The sequence below is a fragment of the Phyllobates terribilis genome, unplaced genomic scaffold, assembly GCF_046119375.1.
Source record: "Phyllobates terribilis strain yellow unplaced genomic scaffold, ASM4611937v1 Scaffold_40__1_contigs__length_11209783, whole genome shotgun sequence".
Classification (NCBI taxonomy): Eukaryota; Metazoa; Chordata; class Amphibia; order Anura; family Dendrobatidae; genus Phyllobates; species Phyllobates terribilis.
The window spans coordinates 11,197,905-11,209,784 of NW_027362800.1; the positions used below are offsets into that span (position 1 = coordinate 11,197,905).

The window sequence follows — 11,880 nt, forward strand, 5'->3', positions numbered from 1 at the left end:
TCCCGTTAAGAAGTCATGCTGTCAACCTCTAGATCCCTCACATGCCTGCACTTTTCGGCTTGCTGCTGCTGCAATCCACGCGTTTTAGATCTGCATAACTCCACCTCTTTTAGCACAGTACCCTCAACCCCCGGCTGTTCCCACCCGCCTCAACACCGTTGGAAGGGAGGAGAACCAATTAAGGCGGGGGGGGGGTGGAACGAGCAGCTGTCTACCCTTAGCAGGAGGGTTGCTGATTAATTACCTCTCCTGCTGCTGCTGCTGCTGGCTGTCCAGCAGCAGACTGAAGGTGGCTGCTGCTGTGCGCAGGTATATAAAGGCTCAGAGCCTATTATGACACGCGCAGCCAGCATTCCATTGCCACATTCCGTCTACTGCAGGCGGGATACCTGGATGGCTGAATGTCACTGAGAAGCTCACAGAGACCGCCATAAGCAACAGTTTAAAAGAATGCCACAGACTAATCAACCAAACTTTTTGGGTTGGTTTCTCTTTTATAGTCTGCAGGCATTAAATGAAAGAAGTCAGTGTTCCAGCAGAGGGAGACAACGTTTCAGAAAAGGCATTGTAGCAAACCAAAAAAGAAATTTTAAGCGCAGCAGAGTAACCAGCTCACATACCTGTTAGCTCAGGTGAGTTTAAAAGGCTGCTGTTGATAACAAGGGCATTTGCTAAATAGATGGTGTGTGTGCAACAATATACTGAAAGGTCAATTATATTGTGCAGCTTATCTCACCACCTGTAGTTATTTAGGTGAAAGCTCCAAAATGCTTGCCTAATATGTCTGTTTATCCAAAAGGAAGTATAGAGGGAGAGCTAGATAGATAGCATTGCATTACATTACATTACATGGCAATGCAATGCACAGTTGCTGAAGTTGAACCAAAATGAGCTTGTCATCTGGCTTCTGCAACTTTTAAAATGAAAAATCCAATGAGGAGAAGAAAAGCAAAGCCAAAGAGTCCATCCCAAAATCCGACAAACAAGCAAAATGAACAAAAAGCATTGAATTCAATTCTTTCTGATTTTAGAAACTGCATTAAAGAAGGGGTGCACCGGTCCTGGAGATACTGCAATACCAGGTCAATGCGTGGAGTGGACAGAGCAAGCTCTTTTTCCATCTCCCTGTTCTAAAAATCCATTTAATATATGGTCCCCAGATAGGGGACGTATCAGATATTAAACTGATAAGAACAGATACTACACTTGATCTTAGCCAAAAGGCCGAGAAGCGATAACCAGAATTGGTTTCCGACTACGGTGCCACCCAAGGATTCTGAAAAGTCCATTTGTGGAGATGGCCACCTGGACTCCCGTTAAGAAGACATGCTGTCAACCTCTAGATCCCTCACATGCCTGCACTTTTCGGCTTGCTGCTGCTGCAATCCACGCGTTTTAGATCTGCATAACTCCACCTCTTTTAGCACAGTACCCTCAACCCCCGGCTGTTCCCACCCGCCTCAACACCGTTGGAAGGGAGGAGAACGAATTAAGGCGGGGGGGGGGTGGAACGAGCAGCTGTCTACCCTTAGCAGGAGGGTTGCTGATTAATTACCTCTCCTGCTGCTGCTGCTGCTGGCTGTCCAGCAGCAGACTGAAGGTGGCTGCTGCTGTGCGCAGGTATATAAAGGCTCAGAGCCTATTATGACACGCGCAGCCAGCGTTCCATTGCCACATTCCGTCTACTGCAGGCGGGATACCTGGATGGCTGAATGTCACTGAGAAGCTCACAGAGACCGCCATAAGCAACAGTTTAAAAGAATGCCACAGACTAATCAACCAAACTTTTTGGGTTGGTTTCTCTTTTATAGTCTGCAGGCATTAAATGAAAGAAGTCAGTGTTCCAGCAGAGGGAGACAACGTTTCAGAAAAGGCATTGTAGCAAACCAAAAAAGAAATTTTAAGCGCAGCAGAGTAACCAGCTCACATACCTGTTAGCTCAGGTGAGTTTAAAAGGCTGCTGTTGATAACAAGGGCATTTGCTAAATAGATGGTGTGTGTGCAACAATATACTGAAAGGTCAATTATATTGTGCAGCTTATCTCACCACCTGTAGTTATTTAGGTGAAAGCTCCAAAATGCTTGCCTAATATGTCTGTTTATCCAAAAGGAAGTATAGAGGGAGAGCTAGATAGATAGCATTGCATTACATTACATTACATGGCAATGCAATGCACAGTTGCTGAAGTTGAACCAAAATGAGCTTGTCATCTGGCTTCTGCAACTTTTAACATGAAAAATCCAATGAGGAGAAGAAAAGCAAAGCCAAAGAGTCCATCCCAAAATCCGACAAACAAGCAAAATGAACAAAAAGCATTGAATTCAATTCTTTCTGATTTTAGAAACTGCATTAAAGAAGGGGTGCACCGGTCCTGGAGATACTGCAATACCAGGTCAATGCGTGGAGTGGACAGAGCAAGCTCTTTTTCCATCTCCCTGTTCTAAAAATCCATTTAATATATGGTCCCCAGATAGGGGACGTATCAGATATTAAACTGATAAGAACAGATACTACACTTGATCTTAGCCAAAAGGCCGAGAAGCGATAACCAGAATTGGTTTCCGACTACGGTGCCACCCAAGGATTCTGAAAAGTCCATTTGTGGAGATGGCCACCTGGACTCCCGTTAAGAAGACATGCTGTCAACCTCTAGATCCCTCACATGCCTACACTTTTCGGCTTGCTGCTGCTGCAATCCACGCGTTTTAGATCTGCATAACTCCACCTCTTTTAGCACAGTACCCTCAACCCCCGGCTGTTCCCACCCTCCTCAACACCGTTGGAAGGGAGGAGAACCAATTAAGGCGGGGGGGGGGTGGAACGAGCAGCTGTCTACCCTTAGCAGGAGGGTTGCTGATTAATTACCTCTCCTGCTGCTGCTGCTGGCTGTCCAGCAGCAGACTGAAGGTGGCTGCTGCTGTGCGCAGGTATATAAAGGCTCAGAGCCTATTATGACACGCGCAGCCAGCGTTCCATTGCCACATTCCGTCTACTGCAGGCGGGATACCTGGATGGCTGAATGTCACTGAGAAGCTCACAGAGACCGCCATAAGCAACAGTTTAAAAGAATGCCACAGACTAATCAACCAAACTTTTTGGGTTGGTTTCTCTTTTATAGTCTGCAGGCATTAAATGAAAGAAGTCAGTGTTCCAGCAGAGGGAGACAACGTTTCAGAAAAGGCATTGTAGCAAACCAAAAAAGAAATTTTAAGCGCAGCAGAGTAACCAGCTCACATACCTGTTAGCTCAGGTGAGTTTAAAAGGCTGCTGTTGATAACAAGGGCATTTGCTAAATAGATGGTGTGTGTGCAACAATATACTGAAAGGTCAATTATATTGTGCAGCTTCTCTCACCACCTGTAGTTATTTAGGTGAAAGCTCCAAAATGCTTGCCTAATATGTCTGTTTATCCAAAAGGAAGTATAGAGGGAGAGCTAGATAGATAGCATTGCATTACATTACATTACATGGCAATGCAATGCACAGTTGCTGAAGTTGAACCAAAATGAGCTTGTCATCTGGCTTCTGCAACTTTTAACATGAAAAATCCAATGAGGAGAAGAAAAGCAAAGCCAAAGAGTCCATCCCAAAATCCGACAAACAAGCAAAATGAACAAAAAGCATTGAATTCAATTCTTTCTGATTTTAGAAACTGCATTAAAGAAGGGGTGCACCGGTCCTGGAGATACTGCAATACCAGGTCAATGCGTGGAGTGGACAGAGCAAGCTCTTTTTCCATCTCCCTGTTCTAAAAATCCATTTAATATATGGTCCCCAGATAGGGGACGTATCAGATATTAAACTGATAAGAACAGATACTACACTTGATCTTAGCCAAAAGGCCGAGAAGCGATAACCAGAATTGGTTTCCGACTACGGTGCCACCCAAGGATTCTGAAAAGTCCATTTGTGGAGATGGCCACCTGGACTCCCGTTAAGAAGACATGCTGTCAACCTTTAGATCCCTCACATGCCTGCACTTTTCGGCTTGCTGCTGCTGCAATCCACGCGTTTTAGATCTGCATAACTCCACCTCTTTTAGCACAGTACCCTCAACCCCCGGCTGTTCCCACCCGCCTCAACACCGTTGGAAGGGAGGAGAACCAATTAATGCGGGGGGGGGGTGGAACGAGCAGCTGTCTACCCTTAGCAGGAGGGTTGCTGATTAATTACCTCTCCTGCTGCTGCTGCTGCTGGCTGTCCAGCAGCAGACTGAAGGTGGCTGCTGCTGTGCGCAGGTATATAAAGGCTCAGAGCCTATTATGACACGCGCAGCCAGCGTTCCATTGCCACATTCCGTCTACTGCAGGCGGGATACCTGGATGGCTGAATGTCACTGAGAAGCTCACAGAGACCGCCATAAGCAACAGTTTAAAAGAATGCCACAGACTAATCAACCAAACTTTTTGGGTTGGTTTCTCTTTTATAGTCTGCAGGCATTAAATGAAAGAAGTCAGTGTTCCAGCAGAGGGAGACAACGTTTCAGAAAAGGCATTGTAGCAAACCAAAAAAGAAATTTTAAGCGCAGCAGAGTAACCAGCTCACATACCTGTTAGCTCAGGTGAGTTTAAAAGGCTGCTGTTGATAACAAGGGCATTTGCTAAATAGATGGTGTGTGTGCAACAATATACTGAAAGGTCAATTATATTGTGCAGCTTATCTCACCACCTGTAGTTATTTAGGTGAAAGCTCCAAAATGCTTGCCTAATATGTTTGTTTATCCAAAAGGAAGTATAGAGGGAGAGCTAGATAGATAGCATTGCATTACATTACATTACATGGCAATGCAATGCACAGTTGCTGAAGTTGAACCAAAATGAGCTTGTCATCTGGCTTCTGCAACTTTTAACATGAAAAATCCAATGAGGAGAAGAAAAGCAAAGCCAAAGAGTCCATCCCAAAATCCGACAAACAAGCAAAATGAACAAAAAGCATTGAATTCAATTCTTTCTGATTTTAGAAACTGCATTAAAGAAGGGGTGCACCGGTCCTGGAGATACTGCAATACCAGGTCAATGCGTGGAGTGGACAGAGCAAGCTCTTTTTCCATCTCCCTGTTCTAAAAATCCATTTAATATATGGTCCCCAGATAGGGGACGTATCAGATATTAAACTGATAAGAACAGATACTACACTTGATCTTAGCCAAAAGGCCGAGAAGCGATAACCAGAATTGGTTTCCGACTACGGTGCCACCCAAGGATTCTGAAAAGTCCATTTGTGGAGATGGCCACCTGGACTCCCGTTAAGAAGACATGCTGTCAACCTCTAGATCCCTCACATGCCTGCACTTTTCGGCTTGCTGCTGCTGCAATCCACGCGTTTTAGATCTGCATAACTCCACCTCTTTTAGCACAGTACCCTCAACCCCCGGCTGTTCCCACCCGCCTCAACACCGTTGGAAGGGAGGAGAACCAATTAAGGCGGGGGGGGGGGTGGAACGAGCAGCTGTCTACACTTAGCAGGAGGGTTGCTGATTAATTACCTCTCCTGCTGCTGCTGCTGGCTGTCCAGCAGCAGACTGAAGGTGGCTGCTGCTGTGCGCAGGTATATAAAGGCTCAGAGCCTATTATGACACGCGCAGCCAGCGTTCCATTGCCACATTCCGTCTACTGCAGGCGGGATACCTGGATGGCTGAATGTCACTGAGAAGCTCACAGAGACCACCATAAGCAACAGTTTAAAAGAATGCCACAGACTAATCAACCAAACTTTTTGGGTTGGTTTCTCTTTTATAGTCTGCAGGCATTAAATGAAAGAAGTCAGTGTTCCAGCAGAGGGAGACAACGTTTCAGAAAAGGCATTGTAGCAAACCAAAAAAGAAATTTTAAGCGCAGCAGAGTAACCAGCTCACATACCTGTTAGCTCAGGTGAGTTTAAAAGGCTGCTGTTGATAACAAGGGCATTTGCTAAATAGATGGTGTGTGTGCAACAATATACTGAAAGGTCAATTATATTGTGCAGCTTATCTCACCACCTGTAGTTATTTAGGTGAAAGCTCCAAAATGCTTGCCTAATATGTCTGTTTATCCAAAAGGAAGTATAGAGGGAGAGCTAGATAGATAGCATTGCATTACATTACATTACATGGCAATGCAATGCACAGTTGCTGAAGTTGAACCAAAATGAGCTTGTCATCTGGCTTCTGCAACTTTTAACATGAAAAATCCAATGAGGAGAAGAAAAGCAAAGCCAAAGAGTCCATCCCAAAATCCGACAAACAAGCAAAATGAACAAAAAGCATTGAATTCAATTCTTTCTGATTTTAGAAACTGCATTAAAGAAGGTGTGCACCGGTCCTGGAGATACTGCAATACCAGGTCAATGCGTGGAGTGGACAGAGCAAGCTCTTTTTCCATCTCCCTGTTCTAAAAATCCATTTAATATATGGTCCCCAGATAGGGGACGTATCAGATATTAAACTGATAAGAACAGATACTACACTTGATCTTAGCCAAAAGGCCGAGAAGCGATAACCAGAATTGGTTTCCTACTACGGTGCCACCCAAGGATTCTGAAAAGTCCATTTGTGGAGATGGCCACCTGGACTCCCGTTAAGAAGACATGCTGTCAACCTCTAGATCCCTCACATGCCTGCACTTTTCGGCTTGCTGCTGCTGCAATCCACGCGTTTTAGATCTGCATAACTCCACCTCTTTTAGCACAGTACCCTCAACCCCCGGCTGTTCCCACCCACCTCAACACCGTTGGAAGGGAGGAGAACCAATTAATGCGGGGGGGGGGGGGTGGAACGAGCAGCTGTCTACCCTTAGCAGGAGGGTTGCTGATTAATTACCTCTCCTGCTGCTGCTGCTGCTGGCTGTCCAGCAGCAGACTGAAGGTGGCTGCTGCTGTGCGCAGGTATATAAAGGCTCAGAGCCTATTATGACACGCGCAGCCAGCGTTCCATTGCCACATTCCGTCTACTGCAGGCGGGATACCTGGATGGCTGAATGTCACTGAGAAGCTCACAGAGACCGCCATAAGCAACAGTTTAAAAGAATGCCACAGACTAATCAACCAAACTTTTTGGGGTGGGTTCTCTTTTATAGTCTGCAGGCATTAAATGAAAGAGTCAGTGTTCCAGCAGAGGGAGACAACGTTTCAGAAAAGGCATTGTAGCAAACCAAAAAAGAAATTTTAAGCGCAGCAGAGTAACCAGCTCACATACCTGTTAGCTCAGGTGATTTTAAAAGGCTGCTGTTGATAGCAAGGGCATTTGCTAAATAGATGGTGTGTGTGCAACAATATACTGAAAGGTCAATTATATTGTGCAGCTTATCTCACCACCTGTAGTTATTAGGTGAAAGCTCCAAAATGCTTGCCTAATATGTTTGTTTATCCAAAAGGAAGTATAGAGGGAGAGCTATATAGATGCATTGCATTACATTACATTACATGGCAATGTAATGCACAGTTGCTGAAGTTGAACCAAAATGAGCTTGTCATCTGGCTTCTGCAACTTTTAACATGAAAAATCCAATGAGGAGAAGAAAAGCAAAGCCAAAGAGTCCATCCCAAAATCCGACAAACAAGCAAAATGAACAAAAAGCATTGAATTCAATTCTTTCTGATTTTAGAAACTGCATTAAAGAAGGGGTGCACCGGTCCTGGAGATACTGCAATACCAGGTCAATGCGTGGAGTGGACAGAGCAAGCTCTTTTTCCATCTCCCTGTTCTAAAAATCCATTTAATATATGGTCCCCAGATAGGGGACGTATCAGATATTAAACTGATAAGAACAGATACTACACTTGATCTTAGCCAAAAGGCCGAGAAGCGATAACCAGAATTGGTTTCCGACTACGGTGCCACCCAAGGATTCTGAAAAGTCCATTTGTGGAGATGGCCACCTGGACTCCCGTTAAGAAGACATGCTGTCAACCTCTAGATCCCTCACATGCCTGCACTTTTCGGCTTGCTGCTGCTGCAATCCACGCGTTTTAGATCTGCATAACTCCACCTCTTTTAGCACAGTACCCTCAACCCCCGGCTGTTCCCACCCGCCTCAACACCGTTGGAAGGGAGGAGAACCAATTTAAGGCGGGGGGGGGTGGAACGAGCAGCTGTCTACCCTTAGCAGGAGGGTTGCTGATTATTACCTCTCCTGCTGCTGCTGCTGCTGGCTGTCCAGCAGCAGACTGAAGGTGGCTGCTGCTTTGCGCAGGTATATAAAGGCTCAGAGCCTATTATGACACGCGCAGCCAGCGTTCCATTGCCACATTCCGTCTACTGCAGGCGGATACCTGGATGGCTGAATGTCACTGAGAAGCTCACAGAGACCGCCAATAAGCAACAGTTTTAAAGAATGCCACAGACTAATCAACCAAACTTTTTGGGTTGGTTTCTCTTTTATAGTCTGCAGGCATTAAATGAAAGAAGTCAGTGTTCCAGCAGAGGGAGACAACGTTTCAGAAAAGGCATTGTAGCAAACCAAAAAAGAAATTTTAAGCGCAGCAGAGTAACCAGCTCACATACCTGTTAGCTCAGTGAAGTTTAAAAGGCTGCTGTTGATAACAAGGGCATTTGCTAATAGATGGTGTGTGTGCAACAATATACTGAAAGGTCAATTATATTGTGCAGCTTATCTCACCACCTGTAGTTTTTTAGGTGAAAAGCTCCAAAATGCTTGCCTAATATGTCTTTTATCCAAAAGGAAGTATAGAGGGAGAGCTAGATAGATAGCATTGCATTACATTACATTACATGGCAATGCAATGCACAGTTTGCTGAAGTTGAACCAAAATGAGCTTGTCATCTGGCTTCTGCTACTTTTAACATGAAAAATCCAATGAGGAGAAGAAAAGCAAAGCCAAAGAGTCCATCCCAAAATCCGACAAACAAGCAAAATGAACAAAAGCATTGAATTCAATTCTTTCTGATTTTAGAAACTGCATTAAAGAAGGGGTGCACCGGTCCTGGAGATACTGCAATACCAGGTCATGCGTGGAGGGGACAGAGCAAGCTCTTTTTCCATCTCCCTGTTCTAAAAATCCATTTAATATATGGTCCCCAGATAGGGGACGTATCAGATATTAAACTGATAAGAACAGATACTACACTTGATCTTAGCCAAAAGGCCGAGAAGCGATAACCAGAATTGGTTTCCGACTACGGTGCCACCCAAGGATTCTGAAAAGTCCATTTGTGGAGATGGCCACCTGGACTCCCGTTAAGAAGACATGCTGTCAACCTCTAGATCCCTCACATGCCTGCACTTTTCGGCTTGCTGCTGCTGCAATCCACGCGTTTTAGATCTGCATAACTCCACCTCTTTTAGCACAGTACTCTCAACCCCCGGCTGTTCCCATCCGCCTCAACACCGTTGGAAGGGAGGAGAACCAATTAAGGCGGTGGGGGGTGGAACGAGCAGCTGTCTACCCTTAGCAGGAGGGTTTGCTGATTAATTACCTCTCCTGCTGCTGCTGCTGCTGGCTGTCCAGCAGCAGACTGAAGGTGGCTGCTGCTGTGCGCAGGTATATAAAGGCTCAGAGCCTATTATGACACGCGCAGCCAGCGTTCCATTGCCACATTCCGTCTACTGCAGGCGGGATACCTGGATGGCTGAATGTCACTGAGAAGCTCACAGAGACCGCCATAAGCAACAGTTTAAAAGAATGCCACAGACTAATCAACCAAACTTTTTGGGTTGGTTTCTCTTTTATAGTCTGCAGGCATTAAATGAAAGAAGTCAGTGTTCCAGCAGAGGGAGACAACGTTTCAGAAAAGGCATTGTAGCAAACCAAAAAAGAAATTTTAAGCGCAGCAGAGTAACCAGCTCACATACCTGTTAGCTCAGGTGAGTTTAAAAGGCTGCTGTTGATAACAAGGGCATTTGCTAAATAGATGGTGTTGTGTGCAACAATATACTGAAAGGTCAATTATATTGTGCAGCTTATCTCACCACCTGTAGTTATTTAGGTGAAAGCTCCAAAATGCTTGCCTAATATGTCTGTTTATCCAAAAGGAAGTATAGAGGGAGAGCTAGATAGATAGCATTGCATTACATTACATTACATGGCAATGCAATGCACAGTTGCTGAAGTTGAACCAAAATGAGCTTGTCATCTGGCTTCTGCAACTTTAACATGAAAAATCCAATGAGGAGAAGAAAAGCAAAGCCAAAGAGTCCATCCCAAAATCCGACAAACAAGCAAAATGAACAAAAAGCATTGAATTCAATTCTTTCTGATTTTAGAAACTGCATTAAAGAAGGGGTGCACCGGTCCTGGAGATACTGCAATACCAGGTCAATGCGTGGAGTGGACAGAGCAAGCTCTTTTTCCATCTCCCTGTTCTAAAAATCCATTTAATATATGGTCCCCAGATAGGGGACGTATCAGATATTAAACTGATAAGAACAGATACTACACTTGATCTTAGCCAAAAGGCCGAGAAGCGATAACCAGAATTGGTTTCCGACTACGGTGCCACCCAAGGATTCTGAAAAGTCCATTTGTGGAGATGGCCACCTGGACTCCCGTTAGAAGACATGCTGTCAACCTCTAGATCCCTCACATGCCTGCACTTTTCGGCTTGCTGCTGCTGCAATCCACGCGTTTTAGATCTGCATAACTCCACCTCTTTTAGCACAGTACTCTCAACCCCCGGCTGTTCCCATCCGCCTCAACACCGTTGGAAGGGAGGAGAACCAATTAAGGCGGGGGGGGTGGAACGAGCAGCTGTCACCTTAGCAGGAGGGTTGCTGATTAATTACTCTCCTGCTGCTGCTGCTGCTGGCTGTCCAGCAGCAGACTGAAGGTGCTGCTGCTGTGCGCAGGTATATAAAGGCTCAGAGCCTATTATGACACGCGCAGCCAGCGTTCCATTGCCACATTCCGTCTACTGCAGGCGGGATACCTGGATGGCTGAATGTCACTGAGAAGCTCACAGAGACCGCCATAAGCAACAGTTTAAAAGAATGCCACAGACTAATCAACCAAAATTTTTGGGTTGGTTTCTCTTTTATAGTCTGCAGGCATTAAATGAAAGAAGTCAGTGTTCCAGCAGAGGGGAGACAACGTTTCAGAAAAGGCATTGTAGCAAACCAAAAAAGAAATTTTAGCGCAGCAGAGTAACCAGCTCACATACCTGTAGCTCAGGTGAGTTTAAAGGCTGCTGTTGATAACAAGGGCATTTGCTAAATAGATGGTGTGTGTGCAACAATATACTGAAAGGTCAATTATATTGTGCAGCTTATCTCACCACCTGTAGTTATTTAGGTGAAAGCTCCAAAATGCTTGCCTAATATGTCTGTTTATCCAAAAGGAATTATAGAGGGAGAGCTAGATAGATAGCATTGCATTACATTACATTACATGGCAATGCAATGCACAGTTGCTGAAGTTGAACCAAAATGAGCTTGTCATCTGGCTTCTGCAACTTTTAACATGAAAAATCCAATGAGGAGAAGAAAAGCAAAGCCAAAGAGTCCATCCCAAAATCCGACAAACAAGCAAAATGAACAAAAAGCATTGAATTCAATTCTTTCTGATTTTAGAAACTGCATTAAAGAAGGGGTGCACCGTGTCCTGGAGATACTGCAATACCAGGTCAATGCGTGGAGTGGACAGAGCAAGCTCTTTTTCCATCTCCCTGTTCTAAAAATCCATTTAATATATGGTCCCCAGATAGGGGACGTATCAGATATTAAACTGATAAGAACAGATACTACACTTGATCTTAGCCAAAAGGCCGAGAAGCGATAACCAGAATTGGTTTCCGACTACGGTGCCACCCAAGGATTCTGAAAAGTCCATTTGTGGAGATGGCCACCTGGACTCCGTTAAGAAGACATGCTGTCAACCTCTAGATCCCTCACATGCCTGCACTTTTTCGGCTTGCTGCTGCTGCAATCCACGCGTTTTAGATCTGCATA

The 11,880-nt window shown here is 45.0% G+C and overlaps 9 non-coding genes across 9 annotated transcripts; all 9 read right to left on the bottom strand.

The window, feature by feature from the left end:
- Positions 1–1,045: 1,045 nt before the first annotated feature.
- Positions 1,046–1,236, bottom strand: LOC141191147 (U2 spliceosomal RNA). The gene has a single exon (XR_012265149.1). It is a non-coding gene; the product is annotated as a U2 spliceosomal RNA (small nuclear RNA).
- Positions 1,237–2,356: 1,120 nt separating this feature from the next.
- LOC141191149 (U2 spliceosomal RNA) lies at positions 2,357–2,547 on the bottom strand. Its single transcript, XR_012265150.1, has one exon. It is a non-coding gene; the product is annotated as a U2 spliceosomal RNA (small nuclear RNA).
- A 1,117-nt stretch (positions 2,548–3,664) lies between these two features.
- Positions 3,665–3,855, bottom strand: LOC141191150 (U2 spliceosomal RNA). Its single transcript, XR_012265151.1, has one exon. It is a non-coding gene; the product is annotated as a U2 spliceosomal RNA (small nuclear RNA).
- A 1,120-nt stretch (positions 3,856–4,975) lies between these two features.
- Positions 4,976–5,166, bottom strand: LOC141191151 (U2 spliceosomal RNA). Its single transcript, XR_012265152.1, has one exon. It is a non-coding gene; the product is annotated as a U2 spliceosomal RNA (small nuclear RNA).
- A 1,118-nt stretch (positions 5,167–6,284) lies between these two features.
- LOC141184161 (U2 spliceosomal RNA) lies at positions 6,285–6,475 on the bottom strand. The gene has a single exon (XR_012258943.1). It is a non-coding gene; the product is annotated as a U2 spliceosomal RNA (small nuclear RNA).
- A 1,120-nt stretch (positions 6,476–7,595) lies between these two features.
- On the bottom strand, positions 7,596–7,786 carry LOC141191152 (U2 spliceosomal RNA). The gene has a single exon (XR_012265153.1). It is a non-coding gene; the product is annotated as a U2 spliceosomal RNA (small nuclear RNA).
- A 1,118-nt stretch (positions 7,787–8,904) lies between these two features.
- LOC141185565 (U2 spliceosomal RNA) lies at positions 8,905–9,094 on the bottom strand. The gene has a single exon (XR_012260216.1). It is a non-coding gene; the product is annotated as a U2 spliceosomal RNA (small nuclear RNA).
- Positions 9,095–10,214: 1,120 nt separating this feature from the next.
- Positions 10,215–10,405, bottom strand: LOC141191153 (U2 spliceosomal RNA). Its single transcript, XR_012265154.1, has one exon. It is a non-coding gene; the product is annotated as a U2 spliceosomal RNA (small nuclear RNA).
- Positions 10,406–11,516: 1,111 nt separating this feature from the next.
- On the bottom strand, positions 11,517–11,708 carry LOC141184647 (U2 spliceosomal RNA). Its single transcript, XR_012259383.1, has one exon. It is a non-coding gene; the product is annotated as a U2 spliceosomal RNA (small nuclear RNA).
- Positions 11,709–11,880: the final 172 nt, after the last annotated feature.